The following is a 13,085-nucleotide window of genomic DNA, read 5'->3' on the forward strand; positions in this document are numbered from 1 at the left end:
CAATTTTATGCATGTGCAAAAGGCAGGATTTGTACATATAAATCTGGTAGTTAGATGCTCTGATTCTTTCTTTTAGAAATAAATTAATATATATGAAAAATGTATAGGATAGATTAAGGCAGACAAGGTTCCTTGGGTGAATTTGATATCTTTTATTAGACCAACCCAAATAGTTGGAGAATAGTTATTAAGCAAGCTTTCGGGTTCAAAAACCCTTTGTCAGGCTAAGGAAGTTTCAGCAGTTGGTGTGTGCTCTTCCTGGATTCCAGGAAGGCAGGAAACTTCCTTAGCCTGACGAAGGGTTTTTGAACTCAAAAGCTTGCTTAATAACTATTCTCCAACTATTTGGGTTGGTCTAATAAAAGATATCAAATTCACCCAAGGAACCTTGTCTGCCTATGTCTTTGGACCAACACGGCTACAACCTACACCCCTAGGATAGATTAAGGCTCTCTTTAGTTTGGCCCAATATGTGTTCTTTCTTAGCATGGTAAAGAAATGTATTTGTGATGAATACATCGTCATAGAAATGGCTTTACTAGAATTCTCAAAATATGAATGATATTCTATTTCTAATACAAGTCTGTAAGGGAAGCGGTCTTTCAACCCAGCTCTGAATAGAGTAAATATGCATGCTTAGTAGATACAATCCTAATTTAGCTCCTGCTTAAGATTTGACTTTTGGAATAATAACAACAGACTATATAAATTGTATTCTGAAGATTCTCCAAGACTTGGCTATTGAAGTTCTACAGGTCTTCTCTCTCCCGGACTTTAGTTCCCTGTTTCCCTGCAAGATGGTCCTGTTACGTTCTTTTTAGAATACTTGAACTATATTTGTTGTTATGACATAGAAATCATTATAGTATGCGTTCTTTCAGGTCTGAAGCACTTGACAGTGCATCAGTGCATAGAGAAAAAGGGTGCAAAAGCTGGCTTTCCTGTTATGAAGTGTTCTCTTAGGTGGGACTCCATTCAGCACCAGTTCTAGATATACAGACTTTTTGTTTGATTTAAATTACAAGTGCAAGGCGTACGAGGTGGGCTCAGTGCAGCTTAGTGTAGCATGATCCCAGTATCACTTTTGGAAAAGTGCTAACCACCAGATAGTTGAGGTTTGTATAGTAGAGACCATATTTTTTGAAAACTGCTTTCCAGATTGACTAATGAAAACCCCATATTTTTATATTTAGGCCTGATTTACCTTTTTGTGCCCTTTTAACCTTCTGGTTGCTGTTGCAGAAGGAGCATTAGGAAGATAAATCAAGAAATCAGTTTTAAATAAATGTTTTTCTCCAAGAATCTTTCTGTTACAATTTTAAAAACTCTTTCTCTCTCTTTTTAATCCTTGGCTTTGATTTTATGGTAGTATTGAATCCAGATTGAAACCAGCTAATGGATTTCAGAGTGAAAAGACTGAGTTACTATGGCTACACAGCAGCCTGAAAGCTTAAAAGGACAAAAGGATAAATGAATACAATACTGGTTGCTTAGCCATCCCCTGAATGGCTTCTAATAACTTAAAGGTTTATAATTTGGAGACAGCAAAAAAAAACTTGTTCATCTTTTAAGAATTTATATTCCACTTTCAGCTTAAATTTATACTCTTGGAATAAGATGTTTGAAAAATGATTTGGCAACATCCTAGTCTTTTGATTCAATTAGTAGTTTTTATTTATTTTTTACATATGATGAGGTCATCCATAATTATTAAAATATGTACAGTGATAAAATTACTGAGTGACAGTATCTGTAATACAAAATATAGTGCCCCCCTTGACTGTTGCCAGGGTAATTCATAATCATTAATGATATGGGCTTTTAGGTTATATGGGTGATACATGAATAAAGTTTTTGCTTTTATAATGATTATTAGTGTCATGTTGGCTAAAACATTTGACTAAAAAATGTCCATTTGCCATTATGAAAAAAATTAAAATGGAAAAAAAGCAGTATTATAAAGGTAACAGACACACATTCTTATCAACTCAAAAACATGTTTCTATCTTTATATATCAGAAACTAGCTTAATTTCTATATTAAGATTGAATTCCTTGTTTGAGTTTCTATGATCCTATAAGTATTAAAACAGGCTACCTAGAGAAGCTGTGGAATCTCCACACTTGAAAATTTTCAAGAACAGATTGGAGAGACACTTGGTGGGGATTATTTAGTCAGGGGTGATTCTGCCTGGAGAAGGGGGCTGGACTAGATGACCTTGTGAAGTCCCTTCCAGACCTACTTCCCTAATTGTCTGATTTCAAATCATTATGATACATCTGTTTTCTTATATTTCATATTTATTTTGAGGCAATATGGCAACAACTTCTACTCGAATCCTATACCCTTTTACTACTCCTGGGGCACTAAGGGGCCAGGAACCACTAGATCACCTTAACTGGCTATTTCCACGGAATAGAGGAGATGCTGTTGAGAAAATGTAAGTGAGAAAAGAGGTGTTGGAGGAACACTAGTGTGAACACTAGTGTTCCTAGGGGATGCATAAGCCCTGAGATTCCATAATCAGGTGGTGTAGTTTTAGAATGGCCATTAGACTTCTTGAAATTTCATTGAGGATTGGAAGATACAGATGCAGCTGACTATCACCAAGTCCCCCGCCACACCTGGTCCCATCTGATCTTGGGTTTATCTGAAAATGTGTCACAGCATTTTGAACTTACTGGAACAATTTTTCATTAATTCTTACTTCATGTAGTACATACTGAAAATGCTGTAGTATTACCCTGGCAAGTGTAACATTAATGCAAACAGACATATGTTCAAAGATATAATCTTTGATTTGAAGTGGTTCAGTTTTGGCTGCTCTTCATGAGCCAGTCTTGACTGCTTCTTTTTAGAAATGCTTAGTCCTTTCCATTGACTTAAAAATGGACTATACGCTTTCTCTGTTTCTGAAAATTGGAGCTGAGGTTTCTCAATTTAAGCTTCAAGAATTTGGAACGCTTACAATTGTTTGTTAGTTTTGGAGTTTGGCTAAGACAAAGTGAAGTCAGTGGGGTTGCAAAGGCACAATTTGTCTCAGTTTTTAAAAACAAATCCCATCGTTATAGCATTATCGTGCATTAAAAATGTATTGTAAATTTTCTCTTGCACTTAGAACAAAAAGCAGGAATGGCAATATGAAGTAGAGAATGAGGATGGACTGTATCATTAACTGAGAGTCATATGCAGTTTAAATTGTGTTTCAGTAGGAAGTAATTGCAATATTCTTTTAATTCATCGTATAATGCATACAATCCTATTTGCAAAATGTGTTTTACTACATATAAAATGATTACTTTAGTTGTTTAATCAAGTCAAATCTACCAACAGAATAGCACTGGTTTATATTATAGCTCTCCTAATCCTGCTTTACAGGATTCACATGCAATTCTCATGATGCTTTCTGAAAAATAAAATTTGTCAACTATATTTAAAAAAAAAAAGACAATTAGGTCTTCTATACTGAAGGCTATTGCTGATCCCTTAATAGGATACATTGTTTTGATGCCAGGCTATATTTTAAATGATACCAAATGCACACATACTACAGAAACAAGACAGCTTGAAATTCTGAAATGGATCAGTTAGGACGAAAGCACTTCTTCAGAAGATGGGGAGCTACATGATATTTGATGTTGCCATGGGAGACCAGAACATTTGCAGAGCAGATGGACCAAAGTTAAATAACATGGATATAGGTATTGAATAGGAATTATGTAATTTTTGTTCAAACAACAGCAATATATGATTACTAAGCTACATAACAAAATTCATTGGATACACCAGGAGCTCCTTTATGGAAATGTCTGTAGCTTAATTTTCAAGTGTAAAACTTACTTTGCTTGTAGAGTTGTTTGGTTGCCTTTAAATTGAATAATATTTTTTTATAATAGTATTTTTACTTTAATAACCTGAGTTCAAACTGCCATATATCATTGGCTTAGTTGGGTAAATTTCCACTTAATTCTTTGGTTCTCAGCAAGTCAGTGATTTTTTTTTCCCAAGGTCCATCCAATTTCTTTTTCTATTAAATGGAAAAATAGCAGTGACCCTGATCTCCTCTTTCTGTAAATTGTCTCTTGCATAACTCTTAGAGCTTCAAATTTTATTCCTGTATTGAAAGGCATGGAAACACTTTTAATTTCAGATTTTATGGTCCTGTTGGTTCAATATGCTCTCTGTTGCTACAAGCTCTTCTATAACCTTACAAATTGGTTTTTGCTCAATAAAACATACCACTTGGAAAATTAAAACCTCCTTCATGGAAATTTGACCAACTGATTTTTTACAGAAGTCTAGCAATATGAATATGAAACCAGTGTATAGGTGAGTGTGCACATGTAAAATGCATAGTTGTCTGATGGTACATCTGTATGTATGTGTATGTTTATATCTAATGTACTTTACCAGAGGTTGGGACCTCTTTGACACCAATAACTTTAGTTGATATATACTGATATTGTAATTTTCTCTCTAGAGGAATAAATATTTGGGCCAAGAATTTTAAATCTGCTTTGCAGTCATATGTGTCTTCGAATATTTTGAATGCTTAAGTATAAACTCATAAACTCTTTTCAGAGGTAAATATAAATGTAATCTGTTTACTTGAAGATGTATAATTTCTATTGTTGAAGGAATTTCTTATAATCTGTATCTAAGGGGAGTTTCTGTCCTGGATCTCTGTGTTTCTGTTCTCACTGAATTATCTCACATAAATGAACTAAACATTTTTCATGGACCTATTCCAAGGAATTGCTTTTGTAGATTCAGTAGGCATATTTTAATTTGGTAACATCTGTATAACCCCACTGAAATCTATGTAGCTGTGTTTGCTTTATCAACTGGGGGTCTAGTCTAATAGTGTTGGTGTATTAAGGAAAGATGAATATATAATCAACTTGTGATGAACGTTATAATTTCTAGAACACATACAAAATTAAGTATGATTTTCAAGAAAATGTAGCTCACAAGCAAAGAGACTTGTGAAACTATATAACTTTCCACAACAAAGTAATACAAATGTATTACTCTTCAGCCTGGAAAGGCTCAGGGGTGATTTGGTGGCCACCTACAAGTTTATCAGGGGTGCTCACCAGGATCTGGGGGAACATTTGTTCACCAGAGTGCCCCAAGGGATGACAAGGTTGAACGGTACAAATTCCTCCGTGACCGTTTCAGGCTGGACATAAGGAAGAACATGTTTACTGTTCAAGCCCCCAAGGTTTGGAATAGACTGCTGCCGAGGGTGGTTCAAGCACCCACTTTGAATACCTTCAAGAGACATTTGGATGTTTATCTTGCTGGGATCCTATGATCCCTGCTGCCCCTGGGGCAGGGGGCTGGACTCAATGATCCTTTGGGGTCCCTTCCAGCCCTAGTGTCTATGAAATCTATAATACAGAAAGGATGGAGGGATCAAGGAAAAGGTGAACGGAAGGTATACATGAGGAAGAATTACTGAGTGAAATTCTGTGGCTTGTGCAGGAAGATAAACCAGATGGTCAGAATAATTTCTTCTGGCATTAAAATACATGAGTGAATTCCTGGTACTTTTGAAATTCATGCAAAACAACTATTTGTTTTCATTGGTGCTAGAGTAAAAGAGAAGCAATAGCCAGAACCCTTAGCAATGTTCTCAGAGAGAAGACAAGACATTCCATTAGATTCCTGATGTGTTTACATATTAATGCAAGAAGCACAGGGAACAAGCAGAAAGAATTGGAGGTCCTACTTCAATCAGAGAATTATGATGTAATTGGAATTATGGAGACATAGTGGGATAGTTCACATGGCTAGAGTATGGCCATAGATTGGTATAGCTTGTTCAAAAAAGATAGGGGGAAAAAAATGTTACCTTATATATAAGGGTGATGGACACATGTTCTGAGGCTTAGTATGAAATTGAAGGTAGGCCTGTTGAAAGCCTCTGGGAGAAGTTTAGAGGGGAGAGCAGCAACCAGTATGTCATGATAGGCATCTGCTACAGGTCATCAAAACAGGAAGGAGAGGTGGACAAGGCCGTCTTTTAAACAAATGATGGAACCTTCCAAATCACAGAACCTGGCTCTTATGGGAGACTTCAATTACTGGGACATATGCTGAGAGGGAAACAGTACACAAACCCTCCAGAAAATTCCTGGAGTGTTGGGGATACAATTAGTAGAGAGGTCAAGTCGGGGAAAACGGGGAGGAGCTAGTTGAGAATGTAAGGGGGTAAGGTAACTTGGGTGACTGAGCATGAAATGATAGTTTCAAAGATCCTGAGAAAAGAAAGGAAGGAGAGCAGCGGAATAAAAACATTGAACTTCAGAAAAGCAGTCTTTAACGAACTCAGGGCACTGGTGGGCAGGATCCCTTAGGAAGTAAGTCTGAGGGGAAAAGGAGTAAGGAAGCCTTTCTAAAGACACAGAAGCAAGCTACCCTAAGCAATGGAAGAATGGCAAGTGCATTAGGACACCAACCTGGCTAGACAGAATTCTCTTCAATGAGGTGAAATTAAAAAGGGAATTTTATAAAAAGTGGAAACATGGCTATAATACTAGGAAAGAATATAGGAATATTGTACAGACATGCAGGGAGAAAACTAGGGAGGCCAAAGCACAGTATAGGATGCAAGTGGCAAAGGACATAAAGGGCAATAAAACAGGCAATACTCTACAAGTATACCTGAAGTAAGAGGAAGACCAAGGAAACCTTAGGTCCCTTACAGAATGCAGAAGGCAATCTAGTTACAGATGATGCAGAGAAGGCTAAAGTATTGAATGCCTTTTTTACTTTAATCTTCACAAATAGGGGCATCTATCAGATGATGAGTGCAGTTGGCAACAAAGGAAGGAAGGAGACAAACAGCCTATAGTAGTAGAAGAACAGGTTAGGGATTACTTACAGAAGCTATGTGCTTGCAGATCAGCAGGGCAAGATGGGATACAGCCTAGGGTACTGAAGAAATTGGCAAAGATAATACCAGAGACATTGACTATCCTCTTTGAAAACTTGCGGAGGTTAGGGGAGGTCACAGACGATGAAAGAAGGGAAAACATATTGCCCATCTTTCAGAAAGAGAAGAAGGAGGATCAGGGAAATGACAAAACCAGTCAGTCTGACCTCAGTACCTGAAAGATCATGAAGCAGATCTTGAAGTTCCTAGAGGAGAACAGGGCAGTCAAGACATTGGAACTAGCTATCTATAGAAACTGTGGAATCTCCATCCTTGGAAATTTTAAAGAGCATGTTAGACAGATACTTGGCTAGGATGGTTTAGTCAGGGATGATCCTGCCTTGAGCAGGGGGCTGGACTAGATGATCGCACCAGGAAAAGACAGATCCATTCATGAGAACTCTCTGGGTCCTACCCTGACTGCAGAGTAGGACCCAGAGAGTTCTCACAAACAGATCTGCGTCCTGGTGCAAAGTGGCCAGCGGTGTCCCATAGGGGTCTGTGCTTGGACCGGTGCTTTTCAATATCTTTATCAATGATTTGGATGGGGGAGTGAAAAGCTTGCTGGCCAAGTCCCTGGATGACACCAAGTTATGGGGCAGTGTGGTTATGTCAGAAGATAGGTTGTGGATACAGGCAGACCTGGACAGGCTCAAGAGTTGGGCAGATCAGAACCAGACAAAGTTTAACACTTCCAAGCTTTAAGGGACTCCATCTGGGGGCAAACAACCCTCAACATACATACAGGCTCAGTGATGACAGTTTGATTTGCACCACGACCAAAAGAGACCTGGGGTAACAATTGACCATCGCATGAATATAAGCTATCAGTGTAAGGCGGTGTTCAGCAGGGCAAGTAACATGCTGGCATGCATCAACCGATGCATCTCATGTAAAACTAAGGAAGTGATACTCCTGCTGTACTCAGCACTGGTGAGACTGCAGTTGGAGTACTGTGTCCAGTTCTGGGCACTGCACTTCAATAAGGACGTGGAAAAACTTGAGAGGGTTCAGAAAAGAGCCACCTGTATGATTAGGGACTTGCAAGGCAAGCCATACGAGGAAAGGCTGAGGGACCTGGGCCTCTTTAGCCTAAAGAACAGGAGGTTTAGAGGGGACTTGATAGCGGCTTACCACTATATTAGAGCAGTGCATCAGGAGCTTGGTGAGCGCTCGTTCACTAGAGCACCCCTCAGGGAAGACCAGGACCAATGGATACTAACTCCTGGAAGGCCACTTCAGGCTTAATACCAAGAAAAACTCCTTCACAGTCAGGGTGTCCAGACTGGAATAAACTTCCTCCAGAGTTGGTGCAGTCACCTACCCTGGAGGTTTTCAAGAGAACTCTGGACAGTCACCTCACTGCGGTCACCTAACCCCAGTTTTCTTCCTGCTTAGAGTGTGGGAGGCTGGACCCGATGATCTGCAAGGTCCCTTCCAGCCCCTAACAATATATGAATCTATGAATTTTTTGAGGTCCCTTCCCTATGATCCTAAGATTTTTTGTTATGAATTAATGAATTCTCTTTCACATGTGAACTCTTATGCCCTTATTAGACTACTGCAATGAGATAGATTGATATGATTTTCCTAAAATAAATGGACATAAAAAGAATCGCAGAAATGATTAATTTAAACTTCTTTCATTTATTTTTAGAATGTACCAGTTTCACAGAACACTTTAAAATTCACAACTTTTCCTCTCTTCTTTTCTGAATGTCTTCTACAGTCTTGATTGCTACATTACCATTTATATTGTTTTTTATGTAAAATTTTTGCTACTGAACTATAAAAAAAAACAAACAACCACCTTCTGTATATAACTATATACATTTGGACTTGTTTCAGTTTTCCTTTCAGTCTCTATTTTTTCCCCCTTATGTATGAATGCAGTTTTAATCAATGCATTATGCAGTGGGGCTCAAAATACATTTTAAAGAGATTGCATACAGAGTTTGTTAGCTAACCCAGTAAACAGGAAGTTGCTTTGTAGTAATTAGATCATTGGTCAGACTTTTGATATTTCAGAACACTTCAGTTCTCCTTTAGTAATTGGATTTTATGTGATGCTAAGTATCTTATCTCATCCACGTGGGACTCCTCTGACACTAAACTAGCATATTTTGTTCTTACTTCATGTAGTTATTCTTTTTTCTTCAAGTGCTAAAAATCAGACCATATATTCAGTATATTAAGTATCTATGAATATTTCGTCTTACACGGTGAAAGTAGATAATTTGCTTTTCTAGAACTAGTAATGCTATTTTTATTTATTTATTTGGTAATACCTTTTATTGGAACAACTGTGTAGTTGGGAGAGATGTTGTTAGATGTGCTTTGAGAGATAAAAATGCTTTTCCTTAGGTCTAGAAAAGGAGATGCAGTCTAAGGCCATATATAGTTTAGTTTCTACTGGGTAAGTCACTGCTCTCCCAGTAGAAATCACAACTGTACAGACATTCAGAATATTATTTGTAGGAGAAAAATAATCCCAGGAACAACCAGGGTTAAATTGCTTTTGGGAGAGTTCCATGGGAAGGACCAAGCGCTTTTATACATGTGCTCTGGGAGGTGGGGGCAGGGAGGAGGGGACGCTTTAATTAGAGGGGCTCCGAGAGCTGCTCTGATTAAAGCTCCTGGAGCGTCATATGTATCAGTATCCCTGCACTGAAACATGGGGGGGGGGAGGGGCTGGGGCACTTTAACTAAAGCTCATTGAATTAGTTTTAGTTAAAGTGTTCCCGCCACAATTTTTCAGCACAGATACTGTTACACGGGTTAATTGAGTCTGCTTTGATGTATTGTAATTACAGGGTGTTTGAGCATCCCCAAATGTCTGTAGATTTACCCTTCTGATATTTATTTATTTAGCAAATGCAAATCTGCCAAGCCAAGCAATGGCTTCCTCGTTAACTGAGTTCATAGTTATTAATCTACCCTCTTAATTTGTAGAGGGGACACTCATTGGTGATGTGCGGCACTGTTTGTATCTCTACAAGTGCACAGTAGATTAGCACTGAGGCCCCAGCAGCAAAGGTTGGCCTGTCCTGAACCTGTTTAACAGGGACCACTATTGCTATGATTGTTCACTATCGCTGTGATAGCCAGCAGGTCGATGAGTGGGGTCTGTTACAAGGAACTTGTTTGTGACTTCCCATGATTCCCATTCCTTGATCCAGAGGGTTTCTGGAGAGGAGCCACAGCATAGTCCTCTGGCATCCCAGTGTGACTTGCTCTTACTTTCCCACCATGTGTCAAGGGAGATGGTGTGTCTCTGGGTCTGGACTCAACTGCTCCTGCCAAACAGGAAGCAGAAAATGTCCCCTGAGTTCTTCAAGGCTGGAAAGCCCAGCCCCTTCACCATCCCCACACTGTGCTCTCGGGCTGCACATGACCCTTAGTATTCTGGGTCAGCTAATCAGGGCTGTCCTTTGCACTTTGTCATCCATTTCCAGACAGGGGAGCCTACATAGCATACGAAGGTGTGCCCCCCCGGCTTGGTAGTGTCAGCACTGCAGGGTCTCTGTTCCTCAGCGGCTCAGCTCTTCTAACATCTGTATAGAGCTCTCTGGGTACATTTTTCTACTGGGAAAACAAACCCAGGATAATTCTCCTGAGTCATTTGAACATCAGTACACAGCCCAAGCTGAATACCAGGTAAAACAGCTACCTTTGCTTAAATGAAAATAGTCATATGATATTTAGCTTAGGCTGTATGTGCTTCTTTCCTAAACTTGAGAGGGCATTCTGTGCTTGAAAACTTGTCTAATGTCTCTTCCTACTATGTAGTTAGTCCAATAAAAGATATTGCCAAATGATAATTACTTCTAAGTTATTCCCTGCACCGACCGGCATGGCTACAATAACCCCACAACATAGCTCTTATTATTGATACCTGCCTTTTTATTGCATTTACCTTGCTTATCCTCAGACTATAATTATGTGTAGTGAAGGAAGGCAAGTAGTCACAGTTTTCCATTTCTCAGTATCAGTTACAGTTAAATTCCCTTGCCCACATGATTTCAAGAGTTTATTTTGGATTATTTTCCTGACTGCACCAAGAGGACAAGAGAGGGGAAGAGAATCTAGACACCCTTTCAGGCTGGAAAATGTTCAGGCCATATGTAAATATATGCCCCCAGTTGAAACTTGGCATCATCTCCAGCGTGAAATAATACTTAAAAGATATCATTAACATCTAAAACATGCTGTATAGGGCAATGTACAAATACTTGATATGAGCTTCATGTGTGCAGACTACTTTGCTTAATTATTTAATCACTACTCTATTTCTATTTTTTTCAGGAAATGTACCTGGGAAGAACCTTGAAGGGACACACAGATCTCTGTCAAAGCAATTATTTGTCAGGAGATTCCTTTACTTGTAAGTTCCTTTCTGTCATAAATTAATGGAATAATATATTATCAAAGATAGAGGGTTTATTTATACTTAAGAACCTCTGGAAGGTTTATTGTATGTAGGGAAAACTTTGCTACATTATTTTCTCTTGCTACTTATTCCCAAATTGCTGAGTTATAGTGGAGAGTAAAGTTATTTTATTATGCTCTGTTAAGGCTCTATACCAAATAAAGAGTAAGTTTTATCCACCAGTACTCTGTATGTTACATAATGACAGACTTCTGTTTTCCTTGAAATATATGCTAAACTATAGTAACTAGTTCATTATCTAGTGAAGATTCTATCTAAAAGTGAGTTTGGAGCTTATGAAAGAGACTACCTGTGAGAGAGCATGTTTTGTGTCCCTGAGCTGAAGTATTTTATAGCTGAGACAGTCTACATAGACTCCCTCAGTCCTGTTCTGTCTTGGCCATCTCTCCTGTGATAGCCCAGTAATGTCCTATTGCAGTAAAGCTGTTTGAGTTAACTTGGTTTCAATTGGAGTGACACCGGTTATTTTCAGATAAAACACAAAACAAGCACTGAATCAAAATGGTTTGGACCTGAATTTTCCATCAAAGTCTGTTTTATATAGTTAGTTATTGCTGTAGTCTCTGAAATAGCTAAGCATCTGAAAGACAAGAATGGCTTTGAGAGAAAAATTAGCTAGTTCCATTTTATTGTGAGGGAAGACAGGTGCAGAGGGAGTAATTGATTTGTCCATGGTCACACAGGCAGTGGCAGAGCTGAGAACAGAACCCAGATTATTTTAATCCAGTCTAAAATTTCACCATAAACCACTGGATATGGAGATTTTGGTTATATGGCCTGACATTAATACTGTTAATCAGCCAGGACTTGTATAATAAAGCATTGTTAAAATCATACTTTGGAGAAAAGGAGCTGTCAGTTTTAGGCCACTGACTTGCTAACTAGACTTATTTCTTAAATAACACTTTTAAAAAGTCTGAACACAGGGTGGCTTTCATGACAATAAAACAATAAAAATTATTTCACAATCGGAGGACATTCCTGTATGTATCTGATAAACTGTGGATAGTTTATTTTAGATAAATAACTTTGTACACTAAACTATGAAGGCTGATCTGTCTCTCAAATCGAACTACAGGGTGCCTGTACATGAGCCGGGAAGCTGGTCTGATGCGCCATAATTACACATTGATACACAAGGTGTGTAGGCTGGCTGGAGTGCATTAATTACTATGCTCCAGCAGACTTAATTAATTGAGTCTGCTCCAATGCACTGTAATTACGCTCCAGATTTTTAACTAAGATGTTGGCACAGCTAAAGGGGAGAGTGTCTCCAGAAAGTGCTAAGATTTATTCAAGACCTAGTGTATGTACCATGGGAAAACTCACTGGCACGTGAGAAGTGCAATACTTACCCAATGGCCTATCCAACCCAGCATACCTGTCTTCAATAGTGGCAGAAGTGGCGGCTTCAAAAGGAGGGCACTTTACTGAGTACATCAAGAGTGATCCATCCCCTATCCATTACCCTTCTTGGCATCCACCATCACTGGTTTAGAGATGCCAAAGGAAACATTTCTGACTCTGTTGCTTAATAATGACAACTAGAGCCATCATTCATGAATCTGTCTAATCCCTCTTTCAACCTGGCTGTACTACTTGCCTCTTCAACCTCCTGGAAATCTCGTCAATAGTATGCAAACAATATAATGAAAAAAGATGTTCCTGGAGGTACTTCCACACTGCTTAGATGAA

General features: G+C 38.7%; 1 protein-coding gene across 1 annotated transcript in view; it reads left to right on the forward strand.

Annotated features, from left to right (window-relative positions):
- Positions 1 to 13,085, forward strand: part of MARCHF1 (membrane associated ring-CH-type finger 1) — a 501,421-nt gene that overhangs the window by 171,541 nt on the left and 316,795 nt on the right. Inside the window, exon 3 of the mRNA XM_019481434.2 lies at positions 11,246 to 11,324. The gene's annotated coding sequence lies outside the window, so the exon portion shown is untranslated. The remainder of the gene's footprint in view (positions 1 to 11,245; positions 11,325 to 13,085) is intronic.

This window comes from Alligator mississippiensis, chromosome 2 (genome assembly GCF_030867095.1).
Source record: "Alligator mississippiensis isolate rAllMis1 chromosome 2, rAllMis1, whole genome shotgun sequence".
In the NCBI taxonomy this organism is placed as follows: domain Eukaryota; kingdom Metazoa; phylum Chordata; order Crocodylia; family Alligatoridae; genus Alligator; species Alligator mississippiensis.